We start from the raw sequence: 15,935 nt of genomic DNA on the forward strand, positions 1-15,935 counted from the left end.
GGTATTGCCACTTGCCTCCTAGCTGGGCAGGGCCGGCACCGAGCGTGCACGCCCCTCTAGGTGCCTAGGCAGGTTGGGGAGAGGCTCAGTGCTTCGCACCAGGTGCTGCGCTGGGGCCATGGTGCGGAGCCCTGCCCTGGGGATCCCGCAGTCTGATGACAGTGACCACAAAATAAATGATGACAGGAGCATGTGCACAGCCGTTAGCCCGGCTGTGCATTCCTTACAACAACCCCCAGGAGCTGGGACCCTTGTGGTTCCCAGTTTACACACGGGGAAACTGAGGCACAGAGAGGTTAGGCCAGCTCTCCAACAGCCAGCCGGGGCTTGAGCTGGAGCCCGAGCGAACCCCGCAGACCTCGAGGAGAAGCGGAGGCGGCCACAGGCTGGCAGACGCTGGGACGGTGTCCCCAGGGAAGCGGAGACCTAAAGGGGTGGGAGTACGTTCGGGAAGACGGGGCCCATAGGAAATGGGGGACCAACTGGTGCAAAGGCCCTGGGAGGGGAAAGAGGCGGCATCTTCCTGAACTGAGGGGACCCGACGCAGCTCCTGCAGAGGAGCCGGGCAGGGCGGGCAGGGGGGCCCCGCACCCAGGGGCCTGGCACAGAGTAGACCGCACAGGTCAGTGGAGGGTGGATGGCCATGGGAACTGGGACCCACCAACACCCACAGGGGCTGACCTCCTCCTCCCTCCTCCTGGACCAAGGGTGGTCCGCACGGAGGGCTGGTATCTCTCCACAGGCGGGACGGAGGCCCTGTGTTGCTGAGGGTACCTGTCTAGCAGAGGCAGGAGCAGGTCTTGAACTTCAAAACCAGAGCTCCTCCCTGCGCCCTCACCCTCCCTCCTGTTTCCCTGCTCTGCTCTGGAGGCGGACTTGGGGGGTGGGGGTGGGGCCGAGCCCTCAGGTAAAGCAGACCCAGGCCGTTGCTCTGGGCCTCCTGCTCTCAGCCTGGGGCCCTCTGTGATATCAGAATTCGCCTTGTCACTTTCCTCTCTGCAGACACACCTAGCACATGACGGCTTCGGCTTTGGCTTTATTCGCTTCTGATTTATCACTAAACTTTCTCTCCGGTATTTTCCAAGTGCGTGGCTCCAAATACTCAAATTGCATCCCACGGAGACTGCCTCTGCCCACGGGAGGGGTGCACACCTGCCTCCAATGGGCAGCCACAGCCCTGGGTGGGCCCCCGGGGGCTCGGGGCCTGGGCAGCCTTTGCAGCCTGGACCGCCCGCCAGTTGCCTCCACACGCCAAGCTTTCCAAAGTCAGCCCGAGCACAGCGGTGCTCTCCATGGCCCCTGGGCTGGCCCCCAAACCCCAGCCCTGTGAAGGCCCCCGAGTCTCAAGATGCTGGCACCTCCATTTAGTCACCGCCCAGTGCCAGGCTACGCGTTCTGGGCAGTGACTCTCAAGGGAGCAGGCCGGGCCCACAGCTTGGCAGGGGGCAGTGAGCAGACCCAGGCAGAGCTGCCTCCAGGCTCCGGGCTGGGGGTCTGCCCTCCCCAAGCACCTGCATTGCAGGCTGCTCTTCCAGCCTCAGCTGAGAGGCCCAGGGCAGGCAGAGCTAAGTTGGGGCTCAGGACCTCCATGGAGCCATGCTGAAGGCTCGGTGCCTTTGGGGGGGGGGGGTCCCTGCTGGGATCCTGTGCCCAGGGAGGTCAGGGCTGAGCTGGTCAGAGGGCACAGCCGGGAGTGGCCCTCCGGGGGAGACAACAAATTGCACTTTCCACAGAGTGTGGCCAGCTGGAGGCTCCTCCTGCCAGCTGGCAGGGGAGGGAGGAGGGGGGACAGGAAGTAGTGCGGCCAGGCACCTGCCCAGCCCCCACGTGACAGGAGCCATTGGCATTTTCACTTCGAAGCCTCTGGCTGCCCCAAAGTGGAAGTGCTAAGCCACAGAGGCAGTGGGGCCCCACCAAGCCCGGACAGGCAGCGAGATAGTAACAGCTCTAAAGAAAGACCTAGTCAGCTAGTCAGCAGAAGGGCCCGGCCAGCCCCGGAAGCCTCAGGAGTGCCAGCCCAGCCCGGCGCTGACCCGGGAGCGGTGCCCTTGCCAGGAGCTGGCTGAGGCCACAGGCCTGTTCCAGGCCCCCAGCAGGGCCCAGGGCACTGCAGAGACCCCGCCCGGTCCCACCAACCCTGCATCCCTCTCCAACTGCCCTTCCTCCAACCCTGCCTGGCAGGGGTTTGCCTGCTGGGATCCTGTGCCCACAGGGAGGGCCCCCCGGTCATGCTGAGCCTGAAATTCCAGGCAGGGTGATGGGTGGCTTCTCATGTAAAGTGACATGTTGGTTCTTGGGCTCTGTGCCCCGTCTCTTCCTGGAAGACTTGACTGTTCCGATGAGAGCAGGGGTCTGAGACTGGTGGGAAGGGGGCAGGGGGCACACCCAGAACCATTCTGGTGGCCCGTCTGGGGACCTGTCTGAGCACCACCAGGCCCCCTGCATCACCCCCGTCTTCCACCTTCCCCTCCACTGCCCACCTCCCCTGTGATGGGTGAGGAAACCAAACCTCTGAAAGGTCCAGCGACCTGCCCACAGCCCCACGGCAGCAAGACTCTGTGGCAGCTGCAAACAGGCTTGGCAGGTTCAAACCCCAGCTCCGCCACCCACCAGCCACGTCATTTTGGGCCGATGAGGTAGCCTGTCTACAGGGTCTTCTCAACTGTGAGAAGGTGCCAGCCCTTGGACCTGCTGAAGTAACCTCCCTCATAGCTTCAAAACCATTGTTGTACTCAAGGTACCCAAATTCCTGCCTCCAGCCTGGCGGAAGGCATTTCAAACACAGCGTGCCAAAATTGCACACACACACACACACGCGCGCACACACACACACACGTGCAAACTTCTGCCTCTCAGATATCCTGCCCATTGCTCATTCCGATACCTAGCTTTCATTCTGCCTTAACTGCCTTCATTTTTTCTCTCCTTAGAACGCATCACGGCCTAGCATCCTGTAACTTTACGTATTCATCGCGTCTCCTGGCATCTCTCCCTTCCCCGGCTGTCAGCTCCTTGAGGGCAGGGGCCTTGCCTGCCTTGTTCAAGTTGTATCTCCGCATCCCTGGGCTGCTTGGGTGGAGGCTCAATCCCCAAAGGACAGCCCCTCCCCGGCCTGCTGCAGGGATCTAAGGAGGCGGAGGCAGGTCTCTAATCGTGGTCCTGGTTCTGGGCTCAAGCGGCTTCCCCGGTGCCCTGGGGTTTGTGTCCACCTGGGCAATCCTGTGGCTGTGGTACAGCCCTGAGTCCCGGAGGGACAGGATCTTTGGGGTTCCCCCCACTCACCCTCTTTTATTTTCCCACCAGCACCAAAAGAAGCCCAGCCTTGCGCACCCTGTCCTCCCACACACGCCTGGAAGTAAACACAGAAAGACCAGCGGCAGCTGAAACACAGGTTTCCTCATGGGCAGGGAAAGCTTCATCTCACTGCTGTTTAATAATTCCCAAGTGACACAGACTGCTTCTCCTTGGTCATGGGACTGTATGGCGCCATCCAGAGGCCCGTGACCTCTGACACGGTAGGGTGTGTTTCCTTCCAGCTGAGCTGCCCTCCACAGAATCAGGCTCCGAGGACCACCAGAGTCAAGAACTTAACATTCCCGCCCTGGCCGGGTGGCTCAGTGGGTTAGAGCACCACCCCGATACGCCAAGGTTGTGAGTTCGATCCTCAGTCAGGGCACGTACAGGAAGCGACCAATGAATGCATCAGTAAGTGCAACAACAAATGGAGGTTTCTCTCTCTCTCTCTCTCTCTCTCTCTCTCCCTCCCTCCCTGCTTCTCTCTAAAATCAACAACAACAAAAAGAAAGGAACATTCTTAGTTTGCTGCCATAGAGTCTTCAGACCGCATCCAGGTTTTCCCGAATCCGGCACCTTGGCTGTCCTGTCCGCTTCCTTCGCTCTGGAGCGGTTTCCCCCTCTTTCCTTGACTTTAATGACCTTGACCCCCCCCAAAAGGTTACAGGCCAGTTATTTTGTGGTATGTCTTCAATTGAGGTTTCTCTGATGGTTCCTCGTGATTAGATTAAGGTCAAGTCTCTTTGGCAAGAACTTCACAGCAGTGAGTCTTTTTCTCCTCCAGCGGTGAGTCCTTTGCGTCCAATCAGGTGGCAAAGAATTCCACTTGACCCATGAGAGAAGATGTTCCCTTGGGTCACTTGATGGAGGGATGTCCTCCAGGCTTCTCCCCAGAAAGCCACTCATTTTCCTTTGTAACAAGTGAGTATTCTGGGGAGAGGGACTGGGGGAGGACGTAAACATCCCATTCCTCCCAAACTTTCAACGTGTTCATAGATTCAAACCAGTATAGACTTACGTTCTTGTTTATATTTTTGTTAATCCTCACCAGATGATATTTTTCCCATTGATTTTTAGAGGGAGTGGAAGGGAAAGAGGGAGGGAGGGAGAGGGAGAGAGAGAAAGAGAGAGAGGAAGAAAGAAACATCGATGTGAGAGAGGAGAGACACATCGACTGGTTGCCTCCTGCACGCACCCCGACCGGGATTGGGATGGAACCTGCAACCCAGGTATGTGTCCTTGACCAGGAATCGAACTCGAGACCCTTCCGTCCACGGGCCGCCATTCTAACCACTGAGAAACACAGGCCAGGCATGGGCTCCAGTTTTGTTGAATAAGTTATAATCTGTTCCTGTCTCTCCCTCCCCCTCTCCCTCCCTCCCTCTTTCTTTCCCTCCTTCCTTCCTTTCTTTCCTTCCTTCTTCCTCTCAGATATTTGGGACAGCTTCATTTAGAATGGCCTCAATCTGGAAGCAACTTGAATACCAATGAACAAGAGAAAGGCTGCACAACTTGTGGTCCGTCCCCGGGTGGAATCCTCCTCAGAAACAGGGAATGAGCTGCTGTTAGAGGCAGCAACACAGACACATTTCACAAGCATCATGTTGAGGGAAACCAGAAACCATGGAGTACAGCTCATTCCAAATACGTGATGTCTTAGAACAACAACAACAAAAATCCCCCTCCACATCGGAAGAGTCGTTCGCTTCCGGGCAGGTGGGGTTGCCTAAGTGGGGACATGAGAAACCCAAGGGGTGGAGGTGGGGGGACTGGATAAAGAAAGTGAAGGTGCCCTGGCCGGTTTAGCTCAGTGGATAGAACGTTGGCCTGTGGACCAAAGGGTCCCGGGTTCGATTCTGGTAAAGGGCACGTACCTTGGTTGCAGGCTCTTCCCGGCCTGGGCCCTGGTTGGGCGCTTGCAGGAGGCAACCAATCGATGTGTTTCTCTCACATCGATGCTTCCGTCTCTCCCTCTCTCTTCCACTCTCTCTAAAAAGATCAATGAAAAAATATTCTCGGGTGAGGATTAAAAAATAAAATAAAATAGAAAGTGAAGGGATTCACTGAAGAACGTGTATGCACACCCATGGACATAACAATAATGTGTTGAAGGCCAAAGGACGGGGTGGGTGGGGGGAGGGGGTAAAGGAGGGGAGGGGAAAACCTGGAATAATGTCAACATTAAAATTTTTAATAAAAAAGAGAAGCCCTCTGGCGTGACTGACACCTGTGTGGGAGCGGTTTACCCAGGTGCGTGCCTTGTGAGGACTCGCGTACTGCGTGTCTAGGTTCTGTACACGCCATTAGACACTCAAAACAGGGGGCGAGTCTGGGGGGAGAGGTGAATGGGACTGGGCTCCTGCTCAATGCAAACTTCTCCAGCATGTCCAGGGCGGGCTTGCGGTCGGTAGCGCACTTGGTGAGATGGTTTTCCTTGGGCGTTTCCCGGACATGGCTTCTAGGAACGACAGGTTCAAAGTGCAGGATCCCGGCTCCAGGTGCAGGACCCTGAGGTTCTTCCTCCTCCATCCGGGCACCGTCCGCGCTGCTGTGGCTGAGTTTTATGCAGAGGAGGAGGACAGCCTGCTCCTGCCTCTAACGGCCTGGCCGGATGGAAACTTCCACCACCAGGCAGCACCCCTGCTGTCGTCCGCCGCACCGGCCTGGAAGCCTCCAGCCAATTTTAAGTTGACCTCGATCTTGGCCAGATCTGCATGCTTCCCTGGGGAGTTAGCTTGTTGCTCTCTCCCGTCACCCTTAATCCCCTTGTCATACCTCACAGATACACTGGGGCTGGGGCTCATCCTTGGTACATTCCCAGGGTGGTGCTTCCTGAGTCAAAAGTCAGACAGTTTCCTCTGGAGCATCTGGCTGGCCGGGCAGAGAGGTGACCGGGGCCTCGGCCGTGGCATTCGGGGTGGAGGCCCTGGTCTCAGAGGTGGGGCCCCTAGTGGCTCAAGGAGACCTTGGGGTTGAGGAGGGAGCTGGCTCACCCAGGGGGGAAGGAGGGCATGCCAGTCTTGCTCCTTAATCAGAACAGAAGAGCTGACAAGCCCCAGCCGAAAGGATAAGCTCCCAGGAGTCAGAATCTCCGTTCCTTGTCCCCACGATCCACAGGCACGAAATTCACTCCGTGGTCCCAGGCCTTGCCCACTGCAGGGCCCAGGCCTCGGTGAGGGCCCTCAGTAGACTGGACTCACTGCTCAGCGTGGGGCGGGGTTGTCGGGGAGACAGCCGGGGAGTCGGGGCAGAACTTGCTGGAGAGATGGAGTTCTCCAAGAACAAGGCTGGGTGGACATGCAGACGGATCCCGAGGGTGAAGTGGGTAAAGGAGTTCCCCAAGTGCTGGAGCGGGCGTGCAGGGCTCGCGGGCCAGGCACAGGCCCCTCCCACACTCCCAGTGCCACGGGCAGCGTACACGCTGGTCGGAGCCCCCGGCATCTGAGTCTGAGCCTCGGACGGCAGAACTGGTTGTACCGGATCTCATGCCAGCCTGACCCCAGGCACAGGCTCCCACAGGGTCTGTCTCTTTTCCAAAGGCCTTGAACCAAGCAAGGAAGTCACTCAACCTTGAAAGGGCTCAGCCCAGAAGACGGTGGCTGTCTCCTCTTTGTAGTTTCCTGTGGCTTAAAACAGAAAACTATTCCCCCATGGTTCTGGAGCCAGAGCTCCAAAATCAAGGTGTCACAGGGCTGTGTTCCCTCTGGAGGTCCTGGAGGAGTGTCCTCCTTCCCCTCCTCCAGCTTCCGGGATGCCAGCTTCCCTTGGCTTGTGGCCACATCCCTCCAGTCTCCGCCCCCGTCTTCACATGGCCTTTCCTCTGTGTCACTGTTACCTGCCTCCTTTCTCTTACGACACTTGTTATTGATTTAGGGCCCACCCACATAATCCAGAATGATCTCATCTCACGATCTTTCATTCGTAATTACATCTGCAAAGACCTTTTCCCCCAAGAAGGTCACATTTTGGGGATTCTGGGGATTAGGATGTGGACACATCTTTCATGGGGCCACTATTCATCCCCCCACATCATTATTTCTTTGGCTGCCCAAATAGCCCCCAATTGGGCCAGTGGGAACCTCTTAAAACTGGCTTCTGTCTCTTTTTTTTTTTTAAATATATTTTAGCCCAACTGGTTTGGCTCAGTGGATAGAGCATCGGCCTGCGAACTCAGGGGTCCCAGGTTCGATTCCAGTCAAGGACATGTACCTTGGTTGCGAGCACATCCCCACTGGGGGGCGTGCAGGAGGCAGCCGATCAATCTCTCTCATAGATGTTTCTGGCTCTCTATCCTTCTCCCTTCTTCTCTGTAAAAAAATCAATAAAATATATTTTAAAAAATAAAATAAAATAAAATATATTTTATTGATTTTTTACAGAGAGGAAGGGAGAGGGATAGAGAGCCAGAAACATCGATGAGAGAGAAACATCGATCAGCTGCCTCCTGCACACCCCCCACTGGGGATGTGCCCGCAACCAAAGTACATGCCCTTGACTGGAATCGAACCTGGGACCCTTCAGTCCGCAGGCCGACGCTCCATCCACTGAGCCAAACCGGTCAGGGCTTCTGTCTCTTTTTTATAGGGTCTCCATTGTTCTCTGAACCTCAACCCACAATCAATCAGTTCTCTAAGGAGCAATGGTTCCTTTCAGGGGAGCCGAGCTCTGGGTGTGAGGTGTGCTTAGGGCCGCTGTGAGGGTACTCTTCCTGGTCCTGCATGTGCGTGCGTGTATGAGCATGTGTGTGTGTGTGTGTGTGTGTGTGTAAATATAGAATATACTCATGTTTGTATGAGTGTATATATTTATAAATACATTTACATCTATCTTTCTATATATCTAACTATGTATAAAAACAGATTTCAATCCAATTCCAATCCAACATCACAGGTTCATTTTAGTTTCTCCCTTTTCATCTTTGCAACTCCCTCCCCAATAGTCATAGCCTGTTACTACTGTTATAACTCATGGATTGGGAACATGAGTCTGAAGAAACATTTATTTCTCTCAGTTCTGATGCTGGGGAGTCCAGGATCGAGGGGCTGGCAGATTCCATGTCTGGTGGGGACCTGCTTCCCAGTTCCCAGAGAGCTACCTCTCATTGTGTCCTCAATGGTGGGTGGGGCGATGGGACTCTCTGGGGTCCCTCTTTAAAAGGGCACTAATCCTATTCATGAGGGCACCTCCTTCATGACCTCATGACCTCCCAAAGCCCCCACCTCCCCAAAACTATCTCACTGGGGATCAGGTGTCAACATATGAATTTGGGGAACACAAACATTCAGTCGATGGCACCACCGTTACTTACTTTGGCCAGTAGAATCCACTTTCACTGCCTCTCGTCTCTCTGGACATGATCCTGTGGTGCTTAGAACATTGCCTTACTTCCCGAAGCCTGATGCCGTAAGAAATCCTAGGATCAACTTGTGCTTCTCCCATCCCACCCCTGGAACCAATCATAGTTCTAGAGGGCTTGCTTGCTTTCAGTGGAGAATGGATCTAGAAAGCAAGATCCTGCTCTAGCTGGTTTGGCTTAGTGGATAGAGCATCGGCCTGCGGACTGAAGAGTCCTGGGTTCAATTCCGGTCAAGGGCATGTACCTTGGTTGCAGGTTCCCCAGCCCTGGTGGGGTGCGTGCAGGAGGCAACCAATCAATGTGTCTCTCTCACATTGACGTTTCTCTCTCTGTGATTCTCCATCTCCCTTCCACTCTCTCTAGAAATCAATGGAAACATATCTTCGGGTGAGGATTAATAACAACAACAAAAAGATACAGAATATCTCCATCACCCCCAGAAAGCTCTCCCCTGTCTCTTCCCCCGTCTTCTTGCAGAGGCCACCACAGGCCAGTTCTTGAACTTCATAGAATTGAAGCACAATGTATTTGTGATTCATGCAAGTTGTTGGATATATAGGGAGTTAACTCATTTTTCTTGCTGAGAAGTATTACCTTATATGGATACTAGAGGCCTGGTGCTCGACATTTGTGTACTGGCGCAGGGGGGTGGTCCCTCAGCCTGGCCTATGCCCTCTTGCAGTCCAGGTCCCCCAAGGAGTCCTTAGCACTGCCATGGGGGTGGGAGAGGCTCCCGCCACCAACGCTGCACTCACCAGCTGTGAGCCCGGCTTCTGGCTGAGTGGTGCTCCCCCTGTGGGAGTGCACTGACCTCCAGGGGGCAGCTCCTGTGTTGAGTGTCTGCCCCTGGTGGTCAGTGCATGTCATAGTGACCGGTCGTTCGGCCATTTGGTCAATTTGCATATTAGGGTTTTATTATATAGGATGATACCGTTGTAATTAGCTAGTTATTAATAATAGGAAAGGAGCAGAGGGAAGGCCAGGCATTATAGTCACGTTGTTTGGGCAGCTTCTCCAGGAAGCTGCAATTCACACTCCCAGGGCACCACCGCCCATTCCCCACAGATCACTGCGGGAAGGGGTCCAACAAAGAGGAGATAGATGCCTGCACGGTGAAGCTGGGGTGACTAGGGGAGGTGCCTGTCAGGCACACCTGGGAACAGAGATCATTGGCCACTGCAAACCCATGAAAAATTGGGAATGCACAATCCCCTAAACCTGTGGTCGGCAAACTGCGACCTCCGAGCCACATGCGGCTCTTTGGCCCCTGGAGTGTGGCTCTTCCTAAGCCTTAGGAGGACCCTAATTAAGTTAATAACAATGTACCTACCTATATAGTTTAAGTTTAAAAAATTTGGCTCTCAAAAGACATTTCAATCGTTGTACTGCTGATATTTGGCTCTGTTGACTAATGAGTTTGCCGACCACTGGCCTAAACAAAAGCATTCTCTCTCCTGTTGCTCTTGGCTCTTGGCTCCTGGGGCTCTCTCATTCCTGCTTCCTTGCATTCACCCTTATTTCCTCCATAGCCATGTGGCCCTGCAGACACCACATGCAATGGCCTAATCGATTACAACTTGGAACACAAACTAGGCTAGCCTGATGCTGGATTGGGTTGCTCCAACATGGAACGGCAACTCTGAATACTTGCTTTGTTTTTCTTTTTAAATATATATATATTTTAATTGTTTTATTGCTTAAAGTATTACAAAGAGTATTATATATGTCTTCTTTTTTCTCCCCTTGACCCTCCCCCAGCCTCCCATGCCCCCCAGTGTCTTGTGTCCATTGGTTATGCTCATATGCATGCATACAAGTCCTTCGGTTGATCTCTTACCCACCCCCCTCCCCGACCTCCCAACCCTCCCCAGCCTTCGCGCTGTAGTTTGACAGTCTGTTTGATGTTGCTCTGCCTCTGTATCTATTTTTGCTCATCAGTTTATAATGGTCTGAATTATCCATAAATGAGTGAGATCATGTGGTATTTTTCTTTCATTGACTGGCTTATTTCACTAAGCATAATGCTCTCCAGTTCCATCCATTCTGTCGCAAATGGTAAGAATTCCTTCTTCTTTACAGCAGCATAGTATTCCATCATGTAGATGTACCACAGTTTTCTAATCCATTCATCTGCTGATGGGCACTTAGGCTGTTTCCAGATCTTAGTTATGGTGAATTGTGCTGCTATGAACATAGGGGTGCATATATCCTTTCTGATTGGTGTTCCTGATTTCTTGGGATATATTCCTAGAAGTGGGATCACTGGGTCAAATGGGAGTTCCATTTTTTACTTTTTGAGGAAACTCCATACTGTCTTCCATAGTGGCTGCACCAGTCTGCATTCCCACCAGCAGTGCACGAGTGTTCCTTTTTCTCCACATCCTCTCCAGCACTTGTCGTTTGTTGATTTGTTGATGATAGCCATTCTGACAGGTGTGAGATGGTACCGCATTGTTGTTTTGATTTGCAATTCTCGGATGATTAGTGACTTTGAGCATGTTTTCATATGTCTCTTGGCTTTCTGAATGTCCTCTTTTGAAAAGTGTCTATTTAGGTCCTTTGCCCATTTTTTGATTGGATTGTTTATCTTCCTTTTGTTAAGTTGTATGAGTTCCCTATAAATGTTGGAGATTAAACCCTTATCGGTGATAACATTGGCAAATACGTTCTCCCATGCAGTGGGCTTTCTTGTTGTTTTGTTGATGGTTTCTTTTGCTGTGCAGAAGCTTTTTATTTTGATATAGTCCCATTTGTTTATTTTCTCTTTAGTTTCCAATGACCTAGGAGCTGTATCAGTGAAGAAATTGCTTTGGCATATGTCTGAGATTTTGTTGCCTTTGGATTCCTCTAGTATTTTTATGGTTTCCCGTCTTACATTAAAGTCCTTTATCCATTTTGAGTTTATTTTTGTGTATGGTGTAAGTTGGTGGTCTAGTTTAATTTTTTTGCATGTATCTGTCCAATTTTCCCAACACTATTTATTGAAGAGTCTGTCTTGACTCCATTGTATGTTCTTGCCTCCTTTGTCAAATATTAGTTGAGCATATTGGTTCAGGTCGATTTCTGGGCTCTCTATTCTATTCCATTGATCTATGTCTGTTCTTGTGCCAGTACCAGGCAGTTTTGAGAACAGTGGCTTTGTAATACACCTTGATATCTGGTATTGAGATCCCACCTACTTTGTTCTTCTTTCTCAGGATCGCTGCAGCTATTCGGGGTCTTTTTATATTCCAGATGAATTTTTGGAGAGTTCGTTCTAGATCTGTGAAATATGCCGTTGGTATTTTAATGGGAAGTGCATTGAATTTATAGATTGCTTTGGGTAGTATGGATATTTTAATGATGTTGATTCTACCAATCCAAGAACGTGGTATGTTCTTCCATCTGTTTATGTCTTCCTCTATCTCTTTTTTCAATGTCCTGTAGTTTTCTGAGTAGAGGTCTTTTACCTCTTTAGTTAAGTTTATTCCTAGGTAGCTTAATTTTTTTGGTGCGATGGTAAATGGGATTGCTTTTTTAGTCTCTCTTTCTGTAAGTTCACTATTGGTGTATAGAAATGCCATAGATATCTTGGCATTAATTTTGTATCCTGCTACATTGCCAAATTCATTTATTAAGTCTAACAGTTTTTTGATGGAGTCTTTAGGGTTTTTTATGTATAATATCATGTCATCTGCGAATAAGGACAGTTTTACTTCTTCTTTTCCAATTTGGATGCCTTTTATTTCTTCTTCTTGTCTAATTGCAATGGCTAATACTTCCAGTACTATGTTGAACAGGAGTGGTGAGAGTGGGCATCCCTGTCTTGTTCCTGTTCTTAGGGGAAATGGTTTTAGTTTTTGTCCATTGAGTATGATGTTGGCTGTGGGTTTGTCATATATGGCTTTTATTATGTTGAGGTATGATCCTTCTATTCCCACCTTGCTGAGAGTTTTTATCAGAAATGGGCATTGGATTTTGTCAAATGCTTTTTCTGCATCAATTGATATGACTATGTGGTTTTTTTCTTTCAATTTGTTTATGTGATGTATCACGTTTATTGATTTGCGGATATTGTACCATCCTTGCATCCCTGGGATAAATCCTACTTGGTCATGGTGTATGATCTTTCTGATGTACTGCTGGATCCGATTTGCTAAGATTTTGTTGAGGATTTTGGCATCTATGTTCATGAGGGATATTGGCCTGTAATTCTCTTTCATTGTGTTGTCTTTACCTGGTTTTGGTATTAGGGTGATGCTGGCTTCATAGAATGAGCTTGGAAGTGTTCCTTCCTCTTGAATTTTTTGTAGTAGTCTGAGGAGGATAGGTTTTAGTTCTTCCTTGAATGTTTGGTAAAACTCCCCTGTGAAGCCGTCTAGCCCTGGGCTTTTGTTTGCTGGAAGCTTTTTGATGACTGCTTCAATTTCTTCCATAGTTATTGGCCTTTTGAGATTTTTAGATTCTTCCTGATTGAGTTTTGGAATGTTGTATTTTTCTAGGAATTTGTCCATTTCCTCCAGGTTGTCTAGTTTGTTGGAGTAGAGTTGTCCATAGTATTTTTTAACAATCATTTGTATTTCTGTGGAGTCTGTTGTTATTTCGCCTCTATCATTTCTGATTTTGTTTATTTGGGTCCTCTCTCTTTGCTTCTTGGTGAGCCTGGCTAGAGGGTCATCAATCTTGTTTATCCTTTCAAAGAACCAGCTCTTGGTTTCGTTGATTTTATGTATTTTTTTTTGGTCTCTATGTCATTTATTTCTGCTCTGATCTTTATTATCTCCTTCCTTCTGCTCACTCTGGGCTTTTCTTGTTGCTCTCTAATTCTTTGAGATGTAGAGTTAAATGATTTACTATCATTTTTTCTCGTTTTTTGAGGTAGGCCTGTAGGGTTATAAACTTCCCTCTCAGGACTGCTTTCATTGTGTCCCATAGGTTTGGATTGTTGTGTTTTCATTGTCATTAGTTTCCAGGATGTTTCAAATTTCTTCTTTGATCTCATTGTTAACCCAATCAATATTTAATAACATGCTATTCAGCTTCCAAGTGTTTTAATATTTTGGTTTGTTTTTATTGTAGTTTATTTCTAATATTATGCCATTGTGATCTGAGAAGATGCTTGGTTTGATTTCAATCTTTTTGAATTTGGGGAGACTTTGCTTGTGACCCAATATGTGGTCTATTTTTGAAAATGTCCCATGTGCACTTGAGAAGAACGTATATTCCGTGGCTTTGGGGTGAAATGTTCTGAAGATGTCAATTAAGTCTATCTGATCTAGTGAGTCATTTAGGATTGCTGTTTCTTTGCTGATTTTTTGTCTAGAGGATTTATCCAGTGATGTCAGTGGTGTATTAAAGTCCCCTACTATGATTGTATTGTTGTCAATCTCTCCCTTGATATTTTCCAGGAGTCTTTTGATGTATTTGGGTGCTCCTGCATTGGGTGCATATATGTTTATCAGGGTTATATCTTCTTGTTGTATTGATCCCTTTAGTATTATGAAGTGGCCTTCCTTATCTCTTGTTATGGCCTTCACTTTGAGGTCTATTTTGTCCGATATAAGTCTTGCTACCCCAGCTTATTTTCATTTCCATTTGCGTGAAAGATATTTTTCCATCCTTTCACTTTCAGTCTGTGTGAGCCCCTTATTCTGAGGTGGGTCTCTTGTAGACAGCAGATGTATGGGTCATGTTGTTTTATCCATTCAGCCACTCGATGTCTTTTGTTTGGAGCATTTAGTCCATTTACGTTTAAAGTTATTATTGAAAGGAACTTGTTTGTAGCCATTTCTATTTTTTGTGCCTGTTTTCTTTCTGAGCTTTTTATTTCTTCTTTTTACACCAGTCCCTTTAGCATTTCTTGCATTGCTGGCTTGGTGGTGATAAACTCCCTTAACCTTTTTTTGTCTGTGAAGCTTCTTATTTCCCCTTCAATTTTGAATGATAGCCTTGCTGGATAGAGTATTCTTGGATTCAGTCCTTTGCTTTGCACCACTTTGTAAATTTCCTTCCATTCTTTTCTGGCCTGATGTGTTTCTGTTGAGAAATCATTTGATAATCTAATGGGAGATCCCTTGTATGTAACTTTCCGTCTCTCTCTTGCAGCCTGTAAGATTCTCTCTTTGTCCTGAACATTTGCCATGGTAATTATGATGTGTCTTGGTGTGGGTCTTTTCGGGTTCATCTTGTTTGGCACTCTCTGTGCTTGTGTGACTTTTTTCTTCCCCACCTCAGGGAAGTTTTCTGATATTATTTCTTCCAATAGGTTTTCTAACCCTTGTTCCTCTTTCTGTTATTCTGGCACCCCTATTATTCATATGTTGTTTCGTTTCATGTTGTCCCGTAGCTCCCTTAGGCTTTCCTCCTGTCTTTTATTTTTTTCTCCAATTTCAGTTCAGTTTGGGTGTGTTTTGTTTCCCTGTCTCCTAATTCGCTAATTCAGTCCTCCGCTTCTCCTAGTCTACTGTTGAAACTTCCAATGGTGTTTTTTATTGCAGCTATATCACTCTACATTTCTTCTTGGTTCTTACATAAGTTATTGATTTTTTCATCCATTTCTTTTTGATTCTTACATAAATAGTTGCTTTTTTCATCTGTTTCTTCTTGATTCATGCATAAGTTGTTGATTTTTTCCTCCATCAGGTTTATGCACTCTAGGACCCTTAATCTGAATTCTTTTTCTGACATGTTGCATGCTTGACATGTTGAGCGCCTCCTTCCCTCCCTCCTTCCCCAGTGGCGCTCCCCCTTTGGCCCCCTCGCCTCTGGGGAGGAGGGAGGGAGGAAAAGGCAAAAATCTCTCTCTCTCTCTCTCTCTCTCTCTCTCTTTCTCTCTCTCTCTCTCTCTCTCTCTCTCTCTCTCTCTCTCTCTCTCTCTCTCTTGTCCTGGGCTGCCTCAGGCCCTTCAATCCCCAGGCCGATGCTCTATCCACGGAGCCAAACCAATCTGCACTCTTCTCCTCTATTTTTTTTTTTTTTTAGGGCCTAAAGTAGAGGGTTTCAATCACCTTCTTTTTTCTGGTAGACTCAACTAACACCAGTTGTTGAAGTCAAACCACTCACATTTGCCTCTAGTTGATCACTGAGAGAGAACGAATTCTACAGGGCCCCTATAGTTAAATTGTGAAATCCCTACATGAGGAGAGAGAAAAGGAGAATATGTCATTTCCTTCCATGTCTCTAATATTCAGAAATATTCCCCCAAGAAAATTGGAGAGAAGAGACAGGGAATAAGGTTATGTGTGCCTAGCTCCTGAGAAGCCTTCTCAAACTCTGAAAGAATAACAGGAGAACTCCCTGTGGACTA

Source organism: Myotis yumanensis, unplaced genomic scaffold (genome assembly GCF_028538775.1).
Source record: "Myotis yumanensis isolate MYYU_CA2020_CCGP unplaced genomic scaffold, mMyoYum1.0.hap1 SCAF_10, whole genome shotgun sequence".
NCBI lineage: Eukaryota > Metazoa > Chordata > Mammalia > Chiroptera > Vespertilionidae > Myotis > Myotis yumanensis.